The sequence below is a fragment of the Sphaerodactylus townsendi genome, linkage group LG07 (genome assembly GCF_021028975.2).
Source record: "Sphaerodactylus townsendi isolate TG3544 linkage group LG07, MPM_Stown_v2.3, whole genome shotgun sequence".
In the NCBI taxonomy this organism is placed as follows: Eukaryota; Metazoa; Chordata; class Lepidosauria; order Squamata; family Sphaerodactylidae; genus Sphaerodactylus; species Sphaerodactylus townsendi.
The window spans coordinates 14,840,485-14,862,181 of NC_059431.1; the positions used below are offsets into that span (position 1 = coordinate 14,840,485).

Here is a 21,697-nt window from a genome sequence, read left to right on the forward strand (position 1 = left end):
GCCGCTGCTCCGCTGGCGGAAGAGCTCTTGGCCAACCTTGCGAATGTATTCGCCAGGTCATTGAAAATCTGGGCACTGAGATCTGAAACCCCTGGTTGGTTCCCGGGGGGGGGGCTGGTGCTGCCCCCTGCACAGCACTTCTAATTGCCGGGGTTGCTGCTTCCCGGCTCCGGGCTTCTGAAGTTCTAGAGGCTGCCCCTTGAGAGCGCTTAGGCCGGGCAACATGAGATGAAGAAGTGGGTTGCCCCGCCCTGGCCCCTGCTGGGGAATCTAGGTCGCGCCAAGCAGGCGCCTTTCCCGCCGTTGTTCGCCGGGGCCTGCTAGTTGACGGGGGGTCTCTAGGAGCTCCCTGGGAGGGGCCTGGGCATGCTCTGCTGGAGCCCGACCCACGAGAGGCTGTAACTCTCACTTTGGGGGCTTGCTTAGCTCGGCCCTGGTCCCCACTCGGGGTTTTCCTTTTATCTCCCTTAGCCGGTGCCATGGTGTGACGAATAGTTGGAGTAATGAGAGCAATGAGCTACAACCGCACTGAGCTACGGTGTGGTGCCTCTCACACTACTGGGAACAACGAACAAAGCGTCTAGTAGCTACTCAGCCAGCTGGACAGGAACGGAATTGGAGATCCCCAAAACAAGGCAAAAAGTTAGTAAATAAGCGAGATTACTGTGAAAGTCATGTGGCCAACCCCCGCTGCCCGTGGCCCGCCAGCTCCCCTCTTAGACCGTGGGGTTTTTCTGTCCCCGAAGCCGACATGATAAGGCAAAACCAAAACGGGGGGGCGGTGGGTCAGAGAGAATTCTGAGAGGACTGTGACTGGCCCGAAGCCACCCGGCACGTTTCTTGGGGGTGGGGTGATGAATGAACCCACTCCCCAATACCATGTCTGCTGCCCACCCGAAAGGTGGGGCATCCACCCCTTGCACCGGGGTAAATGGCACTGTTCCCCTGCTGCAACGTTAAATGGGGGGGGAACTTCTGGTGAGCGAAAAAAGGGGGTGTGTGCCACGTACGCCCGGGTAGTCCCAGCCGCCACGCTTGCTAGGCCCCCCCCCCACGCTGGCCTGGCGCCATGTCCGTCGCTGGAGTCCCATGGTAAAGCAGATAAACAACAAACAAAAGAGGAGGGGGGGAGGGCAGTAAGGCCCGTCGCCCCCCCCATGTCGCCTGGCGCATTGTCCGTCGCGGGAGTCCCCTGGTAAAGCAGATAAACAACAAACAAAAGAGGAGCGGGGGAGGGCAGTAAGGCCCGTCGCCCCCGCTATGGCGCCGCGGCCGTTGCCGGCGCCATACCCGTTGCGGTGGTCCCGTGACAAAGGAAGGGGGGGCAAGAAGGCCTGTCGCCCCCGCTAAGGCGGCGCGGTCGTTGTCGGCGCTTTTAGCCACTGCGGAGGTCCCGTGGCAAAAAGGGGGGGCTGTAAACGGCAGGCAGCCGACCCATCGGCTTCACCCCCCCGCCCCCACCATACCCGGACAAATCCTTGAATCCCTCGAAGTTCGGAATCCCTCGCAGTTCGGCAGCGGAGTGGGCCGGCGACCACGAGGCGGGGCCTTTTATAGGCCCAGCCTCTCGCCCCCTCCGCAGACGTGCTCCCGCGTATTGCGAGAGCACGCCGCCTATCAGCTGGGGCCCCCTGCGCTTGCGCAGGGCGAGCCCGAGCTGCCCGGCCCTCTGCGCATGCGCGGGACGGCCGCGCAGGCGCGAACGGGCCTGGAACCTTCGCCGGGCCCCTCGCCCTCCCGCAACGGCGGCTGCGTTTAAGTCGCGGCCGCGCTATCTCAGATCAAAGAGGATCAAGATTGGTAGCCATAAATCGACTTCTCCTCCACAAATCTGTCCAAGCCCCTTTTAAAGCTATCCAGGTTAGTGGCCATCACCACCTCCTGTGGCAGCATATTCCAAACACCAATCACACGTTGCGTGATCTTGGGATCCGTGGGATCCTGGGAAACTTAACAGTGCAGTCGTAACCAGAGTTGTACTCTTTTTAAAAATAATATATTTTATTACCATTATTTTTCCAAGAGAACCAATATAATAAGCATTTATACATTAGCACTTAATAATATAGTCTCTTAAACATAGGAATTACATTTACTTATATATTAAGATTAAAACACATATAGAATCATAAAGTGAAGGAAATAGAAAGAGAAAAGTAGCATTAGATAGACTGACAAAGGAGTGAAGTGTTTGGAGAATAAAGAGAAGAAAAAAAGGTGAAGAGAAAGAGAAAAACAGAATGTTGGAAAGTAAAAGAATATGGAATTTCCAAAATTAACTTCGTCTTGGTTTGGAATTTAATCTGAAACATCTTAACTTCGTTGCCCTGTGCTGGCTCCAAGAGCCAAATCTCCCCACAGATTGGGCTGCCCATCCCAATTTACATTAAGTCTGTTTTCTTAGTTTTGTGCCATTGTGAACTCCGTAGGATCCTGGGAAACTTAACAGTGCAGTCGTAACCAGAGTTGTACTCTTTTTAAGTCCACCAAAGTCAAAAGGGTATAATTCTGCTTCTGATCACACTATTAGTCTATTGAATCCTGAGAATTCTGTTACTGACATATGATCAATATAAGTACTTGGCTTATATTGAGTCAGATCACTGACTTCAGTGTTGTCAATGGTGAGTGGCATCGGCTCTCCAGAGAGAGAAACACCTCACAAATTGGAGATAGCAGGGATCGAACCTGGGGCATCCCGCACGGAAAGCCGATTCTTTGTCGCCGAGCCGTTGCTTAGTCCTCCAGCCCAGATCTGCAGTTTTCATGGAAAGGTCTCGGTCTTTTAAAGTCTGTGATGTTACTGTGCCCTTCAGCTCTTTGCTGTGAAGGTGCCATAATAGCTCCTATCAGTGACTCTAATACCCCTTAGCACTTACCCAGCACTTTTTCAGTATTGAAAGGTTGCATTATCCTCCGTAATCCTTGTAAGATACGCCAATATTGTTATCGTCCTGGTTTTGAAGCTGGAGTGGCTTGTACTGATTCATATTTGTCCTGTGGTTTTGCTCTGTCAATTTTCCGCACTCTGCGTTCTGCTGATAAGTGTCGCTGCAAATGCTGGTAAACTTCGTTTGTGTGGACACGCATACAATGTGTATTTTGATCCATGCTCTCTGTGTATTTGGCATGCATTGAAATCCATATTTCCGCCATTTCCCCATAGCTGTAATAGCTATCAAAACACATCTCCTGCACCTACCTGTCTTCCTAGCCTGACAACATAAGCAAAAAAGCAATCTGTAGGCAATTCTGTAACACAGACAATGGCGATCAGGGCAGGGTGTTCCAGGAATAATTCCTCTTGGGGAGAAATTTGGAAATCTCCCCTGATGGCATTGGTCAGTCATGAAAATTACCACTATCTTTAAGAGTGCAATGTCAACGTTAGCCCAAATAAACTCAAAAATACACACGTTGCACTCTGGCTGTGTCTAATCTTATATATTGATCTTACATATAATTAAACAACTTAACACTTCTATTTGTATTTACATTTCCTTATTTCTCTGACAAAGTTCTTAAAGATACAGCATAAGTCTTCCAACTCTTATAACTAAACATAAATAATCACTTAGTCCATTCAATTCTTTTTTTCAGGAAACAAAGCTTCAGTTCCATATAGTCCATATTCCAATTCTGTAGGTTCTACATAAAAACGTCTTGCGCGCATAGAACGTTTTTCGTGCGTCTTTCTCAGTCTGCCAGTATGTTCAAACAACTTCCAACAGTTCTTTGAGGCTTCTAATGGGTATATCTGAAATTAAAATTACACAGATACATATATACTGAAATCAAAATTATGCCTATGCATCTATCTTTCTTGCACCAGTCCATTTCATCTGTCTTTCCTGCATCTTTTATTTTTATTACTCCCATTTTATTACTCCCAAGGGAGTGGGCAACTCTTAACAGAGAGCCAGTCATGAAATTTAGCCATGACTTGGTGGTAAAACAGATACTTCTCTTGTGGAAGTTCCAGTTTTAAGCTCCACGGTCTCCAGTTTAAAACAAAAATCTCGAACGTGTGTTGGAAAATAATGTCGTTTTTTTGCCTTCCTGATACCCCAGAAAGCCACTGCTAATCAGAAGAGCAAACACTAAGCTAGACGAACTAATAACATGGCTTTGTATAAGCAGCTCCATATGTCCCTAGCAGTTTGTCAGGTGATGTTTAATCCTTGGTCTTCCCGGCTCTCACTCCACCAGGTGGACGTTTGTCTGGCAGCAGCTGAGAAATATGGGATAAACTTGGACTCTCAGACTTGGTTTTGGCTTTAGAGTTTATCTCCCCACCTGCTAAAAAATATTTATAGCTGAGGCAGAGATGGTTACATCTTAGATGACCTTTGCTTGCAGTTTTCAATTTTGTACCGTTTGGTTGGCCTTCTCTTTTTCTCCCCCTCCTCCCCTACCTGTTGTCCCTGTCACTGCATTTACTTTCAAGAATGCTGGTCAGAACTTAAGACCAGAATTTTAAAATGTAGGAGGTTTTTTTAATTAATATATGGATTTCAAATCAATTGTATACACTTTGGTCTAAGTTGCGCTGAGCCAGAATATAATCAGGAAAGGACAGGATAGCAATCTAATAAAACTCAATAAATAAAATAAATAACTTTAAAGAAAATAAATAACTTTAAAGCAACCCCCTCCCTTCCTTGAGGAAGTCAGCAAGGAGAGAAGGTGAGTGTGGGGGGAAATGGAGGCATCGAAAAGTGGCGCCGGCAGAGAAACGCTATTTCCCAAATGCGTTTCCCCGGGAAAAGCAGGGTGCTGCCTCGATTCAGAGGTGGCAGCCGTGCAAACAGCACCCTTGGAACGGTGTTTTTACTGTTCCAGGGGCGCTGCTGGAATCTGCTTAAGATAAGGTGGCCAACTCGGGCTTGGGAAATTCCTGAAGGTTAGAGGTTTGAGCAGAGGTGGGATCCAGCAGGTTCTCACAGGTTCCTGAGAGTAGGTTACTAATTATTTGTGTGTGCCGAGAGGGGGTGACTAATTGGTGATTTTGCCATGTGATTTTTGCCTTAGTTATGCCCCTCCTCTCAGCAGTAGCACGCAGAACTTGAAACAGTCAGCAGGAGGTGCACCGGCGTGCATGGCAGCCTGCGCGTGCATGCATTTGTTTCCCGCCCAAGGACCGGAGCAGTGGCTATGTCCTTGCCACAGCCCCGCCCAGGAATGCCCCACCCCCGGAATGCCCGGCCACGCCCCCGTCATGCCCAGCCCAGCCTCATTGGCGCTACGCCACAATTTGGATCCCACCACCATAGGAACCTGTTACTAAAATTTTTGGATCCCACCACTGGGTTGGAGCCTGGGGAAGGTGAAATTTGGGGTTGGGGCAGAGCTGAGTGGGGATTAAATGCTATAGAATCCTCCATCCGAAGGGTCAAGCCCCAATCCCCATTGTGTCTGGCCATGGCCACCCAGGGGAGTCCAAGAGTCTGTGGCACCCAAGAGTTCCTTGTCCGTGCTTGTGCTTTGTTTAGAGACTGATAGAAACAGCTCTTCCCAGCCTAGCCAAACAACAACTTCTACGTATCCAGCTTTGATCTTGGGAGGGCTGAGGAGCCTGAGGATGCTTTTGGGGGTGACCGTCAGGGGAGGTGTTGCTTAGATGGAGACATAAACTGTTGCGTTGTAGGTGAATGTTCGATTTGGCTGAAACCCTGTTGGTGTGCACTCTAAAGCAATAAACCTGATTTCTGCAATCCTGAGAGGGTTATTTATTTATTATTGGAGTTATATACCGCCCTCCCCCGAAGGGCTCAGGGCGGTGTGCAAAAGGAACATAAACAGACAGGGCCTAAATTAAAACTAATACATATCTAATATAAGCTCTGTGTCATTACTAGACCATTAAAACAGCATTACAGCATTACAACGTACAACACCAGCATCCGAGAACTAAAACTAAACCCTCCCAAGGGACCCAAGAGGCCCCTCACTAAAATGGGCCGCGTAGTTAAAAGACAAAGAACAAGGGGAAGCGGGTAGGAGGCAGCTCAGTGGGCATGACTCAACGGTCCCATTTTCTCTAACAAGACTGGTCTCTGTAGTCTGGAGATGAGTTTTGATTCTGAAAGATCTGGAAATTCACTTGGTGGTTGACAACTGCAGCCTGAGAAAAATCCAAGCTTGTAGGGTCCGTCCAGGGGCATAATGCCCATTGGGCAAGGTGGGCAGCTGCCCAGGGTATCACCTTGTGGGGGGCACCAAAAATGCAGTGTTCGTTTTGGGGTATTTTAGTGGTTTTTTTGTTTTTGGCCTGCAGGGGGCGCAGTTTTTAGGCTAGAGGCACCAAAATTTCAGCGTATCATCAGGAGACTGTCCTTATGCTATCCCCCAAGTTTGGTGCAGTTTGGTTCAGGGAGTCCAAAGTTATGAACTCCCAAAGGGGTGCCCCATCCCCCATTGTTTCCAAAGGGAGCTAATAGGAGATGGGGGCTACACCTTTGAGGGTCCATAACTTTGGCCTCCCTGAACCAAACTGCACCAAACCTGGGGAGTATCATTAGGGCAGTCTCTCCTTGGGATGAGACCCCTGAAAGCTTTTGAGACTGTGCCTTCAGAAATGGCATCGCCCCCCCCCCCGCAGCCTGCAATCCCCATTGACAGCAAGGCAGAAAACTCAATGCAGAACAAAGATTCTTGGGCAAATTTCTGGGATGTTCCTGCAGGAGGCGCATTTTTGGACATATCAAAACCAAAATTTCAGGGTATCATCTGGATACTGTCATGATGGCACCCCCCAAGTTTGGTGCAGTTTGGTTCAGGGGGGCCAACGTTATGGACTCTCAAAGGGTCCATTTTTTCCAATGGGAGCTAAGGAGATGGGGCGATATGTCTAAAAATGCACCCCCTGCAGGCACCAATGACCTGGTTCAAAAAAAAATTTTTTGGTCATGGTGGAGTGGCCGCCCATTGGGGGGGGGCATCCAACTCAGATTTTGCCCAGGGCTCCAGTTTGCCTCGTTACACCCCTGGATCCGTCAGAGAGAGAGAGAGAGAGGCCATGCCATTGCATCATTTCACCCCACCCCATCCTATTTTCACAATCCCAGCACGGTGCTCTTTTGAAAGTCAGAAAGTTTCCTCCCTCCGTCATGCAGCTTGAGTGGACCACACTGGAGAGAGATAACGCTGCAAGGGAAGCAGGATGAGAAGGCCCAGGCGCAAAAACATTAACAATTGAGAAAACAAGCAAACATTTGACAAAAATAGCATGTTTTCCCTTAAAAGGCCGAGGGCTCTGCTCTCCCTTTTTAATCAAATTGTGATTTGGACGGAAAGATGTGAGATCCATTTCTAATTTTATGTGCTGGCGGGGGAAGTTAAGGGCTGGTGCAGCAGTGGGCGGGGGTCTGGACACACACAGGCATTTTTTCCTTTTGCTGTGATTGGCGTAGGTATCTATCATATAATTTTTTCCTTGGGATAATTGATTGTGCAAGCAAGTCGGGGTTGCGGGGGAGGGGGGGAGGAGAGAAAATGCTTAATATTCCATAGGCTCTGTCTCTTGCCTTTGGCCTTCTCAAGGCCCACACTGCCGTTCTCTGAAGCGACGGGTATAAATGTCTGTAAGTGAAAACTTTGGCCTTACTTTGGCATCATCTTGATAGGCTATGCATTGGGGTCTCCAGGAAGGCCAGCGTTTTGATCCATGGCTCTTATTACAGCAGTGGCGTAGGAGGTTAAGAGCTCGTGTATCTAATCTGGAGGAACCGGGTTTGATTCCCCGCTCTGCTGCCTGAGCTGTGGAGGCTTATCTGGGGAATTCAGATTAGCCTGTACACTCCCACACACACCGGCTGGGTGACCTTCGGCTAGTCACAGCTTCTCGGAGCTCTCTCAGCCCCACCTACCTCACAGGGTGTTTGTTGTGAGAAGGGAAGGGCAAGGAGATTGTAAGCCCCTTTGAGTCTCCTGCAGGAGAGAAAGGGGGGATATAAATCCAAACTCTTCTTCTTCTTCTCCCTATCTGAGCACTGCTAATGGCGTATTAGGAATGTGTGTGTGTGTGTGTGTGTTTTTGTGTGTGCACAAAAACATTTAGAAATGCGGTGTCATGTCCTCAGTTAATTTAGTCTGTCTGAGTGATCCTCTTAGCATGGTTTTGAAGAGACTGACGCTCCTTATGTGACCTGATGTGGAATATTTTTTCCCCCTTCTTCCTCCCACATATGTGCTTGTGTACTTGCCGTCGCTGTTCTGTTCAAGTACTGGCAGATCGGATCACTCCGAAGAATCTCATGCAAGTCAAAATGGATTATTCCTTCCCCGTGCCCCGCCCCTCTCTGTTCTGGGTTTGAAAAGAAAACAAAACAAAGACAGACGTGGTTGTTCCATGTGCGCACGCAACTGTCCTGGAGTATTCGCTGAATTCCACAATATCAAGACAGGCTGGGACAACTTATAAATAAGCTGGCCAAATAGGGAAAGGCATGATTGTCATCCCCATATGTGACCCAGAAGTGAAGCCATCATGCTGGCAATGATGCTTTCGCATTCTCCCCGAAACCCTTTTTGGCAAGTCCTGGAGAATCATGCCAGAGAATCATGCTTGGCATGATGGTGTCATCTAGGGGCTGTGCCCCAAATTGCATCATTGTGTGGGGATGATTGCACTTCCCCCTTAGTAAGTTGCCCCCTCTTTTTATCTCCTGCTGGGTGAAGTGGTTAAGAGCAGGTGGATTCCAATCTGGAGAACCAGGTGTGATTTGCCACTCCTTCACCTGAGTGGCAAAGGCTTATCTGGTGAACGAGGTGGGTTTCCACACTCCTACATTCCTGCTGGGTGACCTTGGGCCACTCACAGCTCTCTCAGAACTCTCTCAACCCCACCTACATCACAAGGTGTCTGTGTGGGGAGAGGAAGGGAAAGGGGCTCGTAAGTCACCTTGAGTCTTCTTACAGGAGAGAAAGGTGGGGTATAAATCCAAACTCCTGCTCCTCCTGCTCCTTTTCCTCCTCCTCCTCCTCCTCCTCCTCCTCCTCCTCCTCCTCCTCCTCCTCCTCCTCCTCCTCCTCCTCCTCCTCCTCCTCCTCCTTCTTCTTCTTCTTCTTCTTCTTCTTCTTCTTCTTCTTCTTCTTCCTTCTCCTCCTCCTCCTCCTCCTCCTCCTCCTCCTCCTCCTCCTCCTCCTCCTCCTCCTCCTCCTCCTCCTCCTCCTCCTCCAAATGTACTTGCCCCTCTTGCATGTGTTCTGTCCAAAGCAGGCAGTGTCTACACACATAAAAACCATATGTGTGTACTGTGTACCATGATAGACAACAGTGTATTTTGAATGCTTTCTACCATGAGACTGATGCATACGTGGGCACAGTTTATATATTAATTAAAATGTATATATTCTGCCTTTCCCTTGTGGCTGTAAGCTGCTTACAATTTTAGGATGTAGAAAAAAATAAAGTAAGTCTGTTAGTTTACTTTCTGTATGGTATAGTGGTTAAGAGCAGCAGTGGCGTAGTGGCTAAGAGCAGTGGCTAAGAGCAGGTGCACTCTGATCTGGAGGAACCAGGTTTGATTCCCAGCTCTGCCACTTGAGTTGTGGAGGCTTATCTGGGGAATTCACATGCCAGCTGGGTGACCTTGGGCTAGTCACAGCTTTTCGGAGCTCTCTCAACCCCACCCACCTCACAGGGTGTTTGTTGTGAGGGGGGAAGGGCAAAGAGATTGTAAGCCCCTTTGAGTCTCCTACAGGAGAGAAAGGGGGGATATAAATCCAAACTCTTCTTCTTAACAGTGACAGACTCTGATCTGGAGGACCTGGTTTGATCCCCCACTCTTCCACATGGAACTTGCTGGGTGAGACCTTGGGCTAGTCACAGGTCTCTCAGAACTTTTTCAGCCCCTACAGGGACAGGCAATGGCAAACCCACCTCCTGAAGCTTCTTGCCTTGAAAATCTACAGGGTCGCCTCACGTCCGTGGTAAAACTTGATGCAGAGGAAGGCAACGGTAAACCACCTCTGCTTAACCCCTTTCCTTGAAAGCCCCACCAAGTCTTGCTACAAGTTGGCTTCCCCTCGATAGCACTTTACGCACACCCACAACCCCGGTTCAGGTCCTGGCTGAGCTCAGAAGTCAGCGGGATGGTAAACATGCCAGTCTTTAGGGAGGATAAATGAGCTGCGCACTGTGAAGTGCTTTGCACAATGGAAAGGGGTAGGGTGATCGTTAACAGTAATGGAGTGGGCTGTTAGATCCCTTTCTGCTTTGCTTTGCCATTTATCCCCGTGCAAAGACACAAGCAAAGGTGTTTTGGCAGTCGGGTTGAATAATGACGTGGACCCAAAAAAGACCCCTTGTCTGTGCAGTTGCATTGTGCAACAGGTGCGTACCTGGTCAGACTCCTTGACCAGGCGTGAAATGATTGAACGTCCTCGTAAAAAAGAAAAACAAAGAAAGGAACAAAGAAAACCTTCAAGTGATTTAGGAAGTAACCTCTCGAGAAACATAAAAATAGGCTGTAGATGTGCTTCTCTTTTTCTGTATTGTACCCTGAGTGTAAATAACACGTTTGCTATTCAGTGCCTGCTTCCTAGCAGCTTGCAAAGGTGAAATAGATTTTTTCCCTGGTAATAACAGAAAAATGTTATGTATCAAACACTCTGTGGCTTACAGAATACCAGCAGGGTAGGGGAGCTTGAAGTGGTGGGCAAGATTGGGTTCGATTTCCTGCTGGTGGCCGGGGTTCATTCAGAGACCGAGACAATTTCAGGTCCATTTCAGAAACTGCTGCCTTTTTCAATATTTTTGGTCAGTGGCATTAAATGAAGAGTAGCCCCCGTTGGCAGTGGTGGGGGCGACCACATAAGAACATAAGAACATAAGAACAAGCCAGCTGGATCAGACCAGAGTCCATCTAGTCCAGCTCTCTGCTACTCGCAGTGGCCCACCAGGGGCCATTGGGAGCTCACGTGCAGGATGTGAAAGCAATGGCCTTCTGCGGCTGTTGCTCCAGATCACCTGGTCTGTTAAGGCATTTGCAATCTCAGATCAAAGAGGATCAAGATTGGTAGCCATAGATCGACTTCTCCTCCATAAATCTGTCCATCAAGCGCGCACCTTTTTTTAAAGCCCTGTATCCAGGTCAGTGGCCATCACCACCTCCTGTGGCAGCATATTCCAAACACCAATCACACGTTGTGTGAAGAAGTGTTTCCTTTTATTAGTCCTAATTCTTCCCCCCAGCATTTTCAATGAATGCCCCCTGGTTCTAGTATGGTGAGAAAGAGAGAAACATTTCTCTCCGTCAACATTTTCTACCCCATGCATAATTTTATAGACTTCAATCATATCCCCTCAACCCGTGCCACTCTCCAAAACTAAAAAAAAAAGGAGTCCCAAAGCTGCTGCAGCTGGCCTCTCCTCATAGGGAAGGTGCTCCAGTCCCTCAATCATCCTTGTTGCCCTTCTCTGCACTTTTTCTATCTCCTCAATATCCTTTTTGAGATGCGGCGACCAGAACTGAATTGTCCAAGGCTTTTATGGCTGGAATCAACGTGGTATTGTGGGCTGGGTGGTTGTGGTCTGGTAGTTTTTGCTCCTAACATTTCACCTGTATCTAAGGTTGGCATCTTCCGAGGCATGTCATGATAAGACATGTGCCATGGAAAGAAACAAAAGGAGTCACCCTTTGCTTGCGCCTGACATTTTGCGTGTTGCTGAAGGGATTCTCCCTGCCTCTATTTGCGGAAGGGACATTTGCTCTGCAGGCTCCGATCCTGGGTGCCTTTTCAACCCGAAAAGAATGTTGTTGTACTCAGCTCTTCCTGCCAATTCTGGCAATATATAGTTTTCCTTTTTTTAAAAAAAAATGAAGATACCAGTCCTAGTGCTTTTCAGTGGGAGTCCTCTGAGCTGCTAAGATTCTCTCTGGCCCCTTCCGCACATGCAAAATAATGCATTTTCAAACCACTTTCACAACTGTTTGAAAGTGTATTTTGCTATTCTGCACAGCTTCAAAGAGCACTGAAAGCAATTTGAAAGTGCATTATTCTCCATGTGCGGAATGAGCCTCTGAGTACCTTCAAATACAGCTCCTCAAAAAACAAGAACTATATATTGCCAGGAAGAACTAAGTATAATTATGTACTTTTCAGTCTGAAAAGGCACCCAGGTTCAGAGCCTGCAGAGCAAACAACCTGGGGTAGCCTTCAGAAAATGGTGGCAGGGAGAATCCCAAAATGGCGGGGAGAATCCCAAAATGGTGGATACAAGCAGAGGATGAAACTGACCAGAGAAATGACCGGGCAGGCAGGAAAAAATCCCCTTCCCTCCTCTGATTCCCTTGCTGTCTGGAAAAGAAATGAGAGGCCGCTTTTTAAAAGAACTCCCCAAGATATCTTATTTTGGCTGCGTAGAGTAAAATTAAGCCATCTCCTCTTTTTAATCTGATTGCCAGTCTTCTCATTTGTGCTGTGCGGAATGGACCGGTATTGAAACCATTGATGAAAATACAAACAAAAAAATTAAGATCAAATGAAACGTGTTACTTCACTTCTGGTAAAAAAAGAATACTGCCAGTGACGTAGAATAGTTCTTGGAATTGCTGGAAACTCTGTAGTATTTACATTGAACTGGCACAAAAGAGCAGAAGATGGAAGGTCTGAAGATAGTGTTTGCAGTCTTTGGAATATATGTTTTGCGATTAAATGTGTCAAAGGTAAAAGTCTCTGTTGGAAAGTGTTTAATCTGTATGTGAAGACTTTTATTAAAATTGCAAAAGGTCTTCTTGATTCTTCTTGGGGAATGTTCTAATTTTAATTCTGCTTCTTCTCTGTTCCTCATACCGTGTTGTTTGCTCAGGGAAAACATTGCTCTTTGCAAGCTGAAACTGCTGTATTTACAGCACTGATCAATGAAATATTTGGTAAAGTTTCATGAAGCCTCACTGCTCATTGGCTTCACGGTGAAATCAGAGAACCCTAAAATCTAACATATTTAAAATATAAATATCTAAATAAAAAGAATCTATGCAATTTCTGAGACATATCCACAACATTCAATTCTTACCAATTTATGAACTACAGGCATAAGTCATAGGTCCTTTCCGTACAAATCACCTAAAATGTTTCTGAAACATTTTCAGTTCCCCCCTTTACAATCTATGTCCGTACTCATTCCCTCAAAACAATTCATGGCTGCCATTAAGCGCGGCCGCGCCTAAAACGCGGCCGCCGTTGCGGGAGGGCAGATGGGCCCGGCGAAGGCTCCAGGCCCGTCTGCACATGCGCGGCCGTTCCGCGCATGCGCAGAGGGCCAGGCGGCCCGGGCCCAGTCTGCCTTACACTGCAGCAGGAGGGCCCGGGCCGATTGGGTGAAAACGTGCGGCTCATTCGCGTTAGCGCGGGAACACGCGATCATCAAAAAAAGGGGCCGGAGGTAGGGAACACTATAAAGGGCTCCTGCCTGCCAATTATGGCCTTCGGCCTCACTCCGGCCAGAATGTCGAGGGATTCTCCCACCCACCCGTTCCCTGTTTTTGGAAATGTTTAACTGTTTTCCTGAATTTGTCGCATTGCCGCTTTGCGAGGTTAAGCGCATGGGGGTGATCTGCTGGCAGGAGGGAGCTGGGGAGAGCTCCCTGGTTTGTATTATACCCTCCTTAAGAGGTAGGGGAGGGTAGAACAAACCCACGGTTGGAATGCCCTGTGGGGGGGGGCTAAGGAGCTTGTGCCCTCTAGCGAAGGATGGAAAGGGGGCTCCAGTCATGGAGCATTTTCGCCCGGTCTGGAAGCTGTCTCACCTCCAATCTTCTGCTTGGTTACATCTCCTCCAGCGAGGCCGGGCTGGAGGAACTAGTCATCCTCTGGGGGACAGCACTCGGGCTGCCCAGATGCTTGATCACTTCCCATGCTGCGCCAATGTTGCTTTCCTGTGTTTTCGGTTAATAAATTCCTGGCTATGGCCATTTTTCTTACCCACACTACATACATATTGTCTGGTGTATTATTCTGTGTATCAGGTCACTGAGCAGGAAGGGCCACGCCTCTACCCGCAACATGATTTTCCCCCTTTTTAAAAAAGGTTCTGTGTTGAATCAATGGCTCAGTGCTTCAAAATCTTGTTCTTCAATTCTCCACTCATATTTATTTTTTTTATTTATTTTATTAGATTTTTAGACCGCCCCATCCCCGGAGGAAGCTTTATCTGGGCGATTATTACAACAATCTTCAGAGCAATACAGTTGAATAACAATTAAAATAACATATAAAAACAGCAATAAAATCTCCTAGTACATTTATCAAATACAGACCTAAGTCAAAATTAAATTAAAATTCAAGATATAAATTAGTTAGTTGGCGTCCAGCGTCTCGATCAAATAAAATCCCTCCCTCCCTACGATAAAGGGAGGCATGGTGAGTCACAGTGATGGATTTGCGGCCCGGATGTTAGGGGCCGATATCGGGGGCACTATATGCCTGATGCTTTAAAGATTGACCCCCAAATTAAAAAAAAAACAAGAACAAACAGAAATGCTGCAAATAAACACATGAAGGGGAATGGAATGAGCTCAGAAAATGGCGCCGAGGAGGAGGTTCAGGGAAGCAGAGAAGTGTGGGAACATCGTCAATAGATTGCACAGGAACTAAAGTTATTTTCAAAATGTTTCAACTGGGAAATGATTTTAAAAGGGGATTCACTTAAAATGTTTCAAAGCTGCAAATGAAACATTTGGGGGTAAAAACAATGGGGAACTCCATTTTTTATTTCCTGCCTCAAAATGTTTTAGTAAAGGCTGCTGAAGAGAAAAGAGGGTCATATAGCGTTGCTTTCAGTTCGGCTTGAACTGAATGTGGTCCATAAGTTCTACTGGTCTACCGGGGAGAAGGCCGAAGCACATTTAAGCCACTTGCTTAACTCAATGATGGAGTGTGGCTCTACGAAATGAATAAGTTCAGCGAAACCTGTGACGATTGCCACCATGTTCCAAACGTGTTTTTGGTTATACAAAACTTGGTTTCAAAAAAATGATTTTATTGTTAGTTCTTTTTCTTTTCTCTTTTTCTTCTTCCTCTGTTGATCACATTCACACCTGATCCACTTGGTCCTTTGTCTCCTAAAACATCAGTGGTGCCTACGACAGCTCTTCCCACTAGCCCCAAAACCCTCGAACCACCAACCTCTCTGACTGATACCTCTCCTTCCCCTTCTTTAGCTATCCCAAGCTCCAGTGCCCTCCCCTCTGCTCCCCGCGATGTGGTCCCTGTTTTGGTCTCCAGTCGATTTGTCCGTCTCAGCTGGCGCCCACCTGCAGACGTGAAAGGGAACGTTCAGACCTACACCGTCTACTTCTCCAGAGACAGCGTGAACAGGTAAGTCCTGATGCCCACTTGCAAGTAGCAGATCTGTTTATGAGGAGGGGTCTGCACATTATGTTCTGTAAAGGGATTAGAATGCTGTGACCCCAACAGCAGGTATTTATTTATTATTTATTTGGTTGTTTGTTGACATTATTTATAGACCACCTTTCTCACTGAGACTCCAGGTGGATCACAACACAGTGGTCTTTTATGCACACATTACTTTTCCTGTGATTGTGGTGGAATCATAGAATCATAGAGTTTGAAGAGACGTCAAGGGCCGTCAAGTCCAACCCTCTGCAGTGCAGGAACGCATAATCAAAGCACTCACAACAGATGGCCATCCAGCTCTGTTTAAAAACCTCCAAAGGAGACTCCACCACACTCTGAGGTAGTACATTCCACTGTCAAACAGCCCTTACTGTCAGGAAGTTTTTCCTGATGTGTAGGTGGAATCTCTTTTCCTTCACCTTGAACCCATTACTCCTGGTCCAAGTCTTTGCAGTCTCAGAAAACAAGCTTGCTCTCTCATACCGGTACATGACGGCATCCTGCATTTTATTCAGGTGCACACATAGGAAAGGAGGCTTGGCCACACAGCCCCTTGCAGGAACTAACCTCGGAGCTTAGGCAAATCGAATCCCCACTACTGTCTTAGCCAGGTTTCAGAACACAAACTAACCAGGTTTGAGGTTGTTTGTGTTCTGAAACCTAGCTAAGATGGTAGTGGGGATTCGACCGGGGAGGTCGTCCCTCAAACCTGGTTAGTTTGTGTTCTGAAACCTGGCTAAGACGGTAGTGGGGATTCGACCCCAGAGACAGTGGATGTGGTGGGAGATATTGCAAGAGGAGGAAACAGTCTCTTCAAGGGGGGCTTTCAGGAGGGCTCACTGACCTCCAAGGGGGTTGGAAATATTAAAGTACCGGTAAGTTTGAAGAGAATGGGCAGTGAGAGCATGGCGACAAAGGAAGGAAATGCAGTAGTGGGATTAAAATAATTTAACAACTGGTTGTTTACAAGCACCATTTTAACAACTGGTTCTGCCAAAGTGGTGCTAACCTGCTGAATTCCACCACTGAGGAAGTGGTGCAGGCAGTTTAGAAATCTGTGCATGGTGGACATGTGTCTGCTATCCTCCAAGCAAGTTCCAAAGAAACCTTGTTGCAGCCCAATACTGGGCACTTGGAACGGAGCTGCATCAAGGCCTGAAGAGTGGAAAGAGCTACTGTGGTGTGGGCAGGAAAAGGCAGAGGGAGAATCAAGAAAACCTGGAAAAAAAACTTAGCCCACTGTGATTGCCTTCACTTTCCCTGCGAAGGAGGAGGAAAGGTTGAAATTAAACTGCAGGACTTCTGTAATCTGAAGCGGGGTGAATGCCCAAGGTGTGGAAGAGCGTGTGTTTCCCAGATTCAAATATGGAGGGAATGCAGGCTCAGTCCGAAGCAGACCAAAAGTTCTTAAAGGGCCAGTGAGTCAAGGCAGTCAACAGGATAGGACAGGAGTGGCGAACCTATGGCACTCCAGATGTTCATGGACTACAATTCCCATCAGCCCCTGGCAGGGGCTGATGGGAATTGTAGTCCATGAACATCTGGAGTGCCATAGGTTGGCCACCGCGGGGATAGGACATTCAGTGTGCCATGAAATAAGATTTGTGTTGTAGAACCAACCAGAAACCCAAAAAGCAGAAGTGAAGATGTATAAATGTACAGTTGTCCCTTCCCGATCCTTGGGGTTAGGGGCGTGGAACCCCCGTGATCTGGAAATCCCCCTAAAATATTTTGGCCTCTCCTTCGTACCAGAGAAAAGGTCTGGTTTTTTTCTTTTTCTTTAACTTAAAAAATGTGTCTATTTATGGTATCCAAAGATAAAATATGTTGATATTCTACAATACCATACAGATATTTTATGCCTCTCTTGAGTTTCTAAACTTTTCCTGCGTCATTTGCTGGTCTTCATGGGTTGTCTTCAGTTGCTACTGAGGATCTGGTCTTAAAAGAGTTCTTTGAATTTATCTGCCATCCTTTTACCATCCTGGGGGTATCCAAGGCGGTTGATGTACAGAGTGAATAGAAAATAAGCGGAATATTAAAATCAACCTTGTAATAAAAGCATTAAAATTATCCATTGTATTTTTAAAAGGGTATTGCAAAACAAATAAATGAAAGTACAGTGAATACATTTTCAGATGCAGGAGTCTGCTGGGGGACCTTGGGCTAGTTACAGTTCTCTCAGAACTCCTTCAACCCACACAGAGGCAGGCAATGGGTCACTAGCCTTGAAAACCATCAGCAGAGTTTAAAGCGGAGCTACTCCGGTAAGATGAGAAGGTCTATTGTCTTCTTGCACTCACTGCAGCCTCCTACCACTCTGGAAAAGAATACTCTCCACGCAAGATGTTCTTTCCATAGGAAGGTTTTACTTTAGCAGTTGCAAGGTTACACAAGTCTATTCTATACAAGACTATAAAGCTATACAGAACTCTTCAGCAAGAACAAAGTGAACTTACACTGAACTAACACTCTGAACTTTGACTCAGAACTTACACTGAACTTAGCATATACAATGCATTGGTTCTTATACATCCAACCAGATACTATTCCCCTGCCCCGGCAACAGCCTCTCATTGGTCTATAGTCACAGTTCAACTCACTAATCATGTTAAAGGTTAACTGTTGCTCCTTTGCCCTAGAAGACTTACTGTCTCCGGCCTTGCTGTTGGCAAACCTCTGCTAATTAGAAGATGACCCTTTTGTGAATCTTTATTATTATTCTTTTATATCATGACAAAAACTCTTCAGGGTCACCATAAGTCAGCTATAACTTGACAGCACAGGCACAAGACTAATTAATCTGATTTGGATAGCACAGGGTAGTGTGGTATAGTGATTAAGTGCAGTGAACCCTAATCTGAGAATCGCGTTGGATTCCCCACTCCTCCACATGAGCACTGGTCTCTTATCTGGAGAACCAGGTTTGATTCCTTCTCTTCCCAATGAAGCCTTTTGGGTGCCCTTAGAACTCTTTCAGTCCCAGCTGCCTCACAAGAGGTCTGTTATGGGGAGAGGAAGGGAAGGGGTTTGTAAGTTGCTTTGAGACTCCTAACACAGGGGTCTTCAAACTATGGCCCTCCAGATGTTCACGGACTACAACTCCCATCAGCCCCTGCCAGCATGGCTAAGTGGTAGGGCTCATGGGAATTGTAGTCTATGAACATATGGAGGGCCATAGTTTGAAGATCCCTTTCCTAACAGAAGAGAAAGGCAGGGTATAAATCCAACCTACTACTCTTCTTTCTCCTTCCTTTCTCATGAGATCACAGAAACTTAGCAGGGTCAATCCAGGCAGATACCTCCAAGGAACGCCAAAGTAGCTGTGCAGAGGCAGGCAATGGCAAACCACCTCTGAACATGTTTGTCCTGAAAACCCTACTATCCATCCATCCATCCATCCATCCATCCATCCATCCATCCATCCATCCATCCATCCATCCATCCATCCATCCATCCATCCATCCATCCATCCATCCATCCATCCATCCATCCATCCATCCATCCATCCATCCATCCATCCATCCATCCATCTATCCATCTATCCATCTATCCATCTATCCATCTATCTATCTATCTATCTATCTATCTATCTATCTATCTATCTATCTATCTATCTATCTATCTATCTATCTATCTATCTATCTATCTATCTATCTATCTATCTATCTATCTATCTATCTAATAGACCCCCCTACCCCCGAAGAGCTCATGGCGGTTCACAAAACAATTGAACACAATACATAATATGATTTCAATTAAGACAATAAATGAATTAAAACATTAAAACATTAGCAGCAATAATCTTCTATAATTATAATAAGTAGATGATGTCCTTCATTAACCCCTGGGAGGGGACTGGCCGATATTCAATCAGCAGATGACATATGGAGCGACAGAAACAGCAAAGAGGGGCGGATTCAGTGGCCAGCCTCACCAAAGGCCTGGTGGAACAGCTCGGTTTTATTGGCCCTGTGGAGGTCCAGCAGGGCCTTAACAGATGGAGGAAGAGCGTTCCACCAGGCAGGGGCCAGGGGCATAAAAGCCCTGGCCCGGGTGGGAAAACTAAAGTTAAGCATCATGGAGGGACAAAGGGACCATCCAAGTACGATTGCGCATACTCTGCCGAGGCGGAGAGGTCAACTTCTAAGGACATATACTATAGAGGAGTAAGGTGAGTCCTACCGGCAGGTATGAGGGCCCCAGGCCGTAAAGGGCCTTATGGAGACTAGGGGTCTCCCTAAATCAGGTGTGACTTGACAGGGAAAAGAAAACTCGTCCTTTACTTTTATGAAGGCTCTTTGAGAACTGGCTGATGAGGAGTTCCCTGGCTCTGCATCCGATAGTTTTTGCTCCTAACGTTTCACCTGCATCTATGGTTTACATTTTCAGAAGCCTATCAAGTAAGATGTGTTTCCCATCGTAGCACAGTTTGGAGCGTTCTGTGTTGCTGGGTATCGGTTGTGTCCACCTCCCATGGCTACACAGCCTGGAAAACCCTGATTCTGTCCATGAAAGCCTTCTCCAATACTATTGGAGGACATGGTGGAGATGTTCTTACCTTCTGCAGATCACATGTGTTAAAACGTCAAGGATAGCTTTTGATATTTCAGAATATCCAGGTGACGCAGTATTCATTTTTCATTTTTTTCGGGAAGTCTTCAGTGCTTTTTCTCAACTTATGACTGAACGTGTTGTTGAAAATGAATCCCCGCTAAAGGAATTTCTTTTCAAAATCTGTAGTTACTAATATTATAGCTATTTTGCAGCTTAAACTGTTTTAAAGGTTAAGTGTAGAAGTTTAAAGGCATGGTAGAAAAAGAATTATTTTATCCGTTTCAGAAAAGGAGCAGGACTTCAGCTTGTATTTTTCAGTCTCATTGCAAATTGTCAACATGTCCAGTTGATTGGGCTTCTCCTTTATTAAAAAAAAGATCCAGTTTTTCACAAGCATATGGCTTGGAACCAGTCTGGCATTTCCACACACAGGAGGATTTCCATCCATGGAAATGCTGTGATAGATCCATGCCATCACTTGGAGTTTGCCAGCTCAAAATAATGACCCCATAGCACAGAGAGATAAACTGTGGTGCTTCAGCCAAAGGTCTCTTGACAACCTACGTTTGATCAAGACAGAAGTTGGATTTCAGTCTACACTTTTCCACCAAAAGATATAGGTGCAGTCAGTCATGATGCAGCGGAAGTGAAAATACTGTGTTTCAGGCAGGTGAAAATACTTAGAGATTATTTCTAAGTATTACAGAATCATTTTTAAGCACAGCCTTTATCAAAACCATTATCCTGTGCACTGTTAAACATGGCAGTTTGGTAAAAGAGTATTGATATTGCCCAGTGGTGGGATCCAAAATTTTTAGTAACAGGTTCCCTCGCCAGCCCCCCCTCAGCAAAGGGAGCAGAGGCATACCTAGGCAAACCTGAGCCCTGGGCAAAACCTGAGTTGGATGCCCCCTCCATGGGCAGCCACCCCACCACGACCCCAAAAAATGTTTTTGCACCAGGTCATTTCTAAATCACCATCACATTGTAGAAAATGCCCCAACTCACAAATCTGAACACAGCAATGGTGAAACACACAGGTTCTTTGATAGAGACTGGTGAGATAAAAGGTACGAAAGGCTGAGAATCCATGAATTGCAGTACCTGAAAGGGATTAACCCCAGTTCAGGTAGTTACATTATTAGTCGCAATTGCTATATGGAACCTTCACGTTCAAAGGCAGTATGCCTCTCGGGGAGGCGAGGGCGTGGAGATGGCAAAAGCGGACCCAATTAGTAACCCCCTCTCGGCACACACAAATAATTAGTAACCCACTCTCAGGAACTGGTGAGAACCTGCTGGATCCCACCTCTGATATTGCTTCAAAAGACTTTTGGCGAAACTTGCCCTTTTCAAATGAAGACATTCCTTTCCATTGGAAAAAAATCAGCCAGATCAGGAGCTGGCTTTTCAAACTCTACAGAGAACTCTCACCAATGTCCGAAGTCAGACTCCGCAAGTAACTCTGAATGCGAATCTCCTACGAAGTGGTAAGGGCAATTTTTAAATATACTTTTTTCGTTCATATGGGGCTGGGTGGAATAGAACAATGCAGGCACTAGGACCTTGTGGATCATTCCACTACAAATAAAGTTAAGGAAGAAGTGGTGGATGAATTTGCAATTGTACTTAGATCTTTTGGTAGACAAGGGTATATCTGGCTCAGGGTTGTTTCAGTCTTTCATCCTTCCAAGGTTGATAAAATGGATACCCAGCTTACTGGGGATAATGTGTAGATGCTTGGGAAAGGCAACGGCAAACCACCCCATAAACATAG

General features: G+C 46.6%; 1 protein-coding gene across 1 annotated transcript in view; it reads left to right on the forward strand.

Moving 5' to 3' along the window:
- The window catches only part of DCC (DCC netrin 1 receptor), a 456,614-nt gene that overhangs the window by 80,934 nt on the left and 353,983 nt on the right, over positions 1-21,697 (forward strand). Inside the window, exon 2 of the mRNA XM_048503204.1 lies at positions 15,168-15,324. The gene's annotated coding sequence lies outside the window, so the exon portion shown is untranslated. The remainder of the gene's footprint in view (positions 1-15,167; positions 15,325-21,697) is intronic.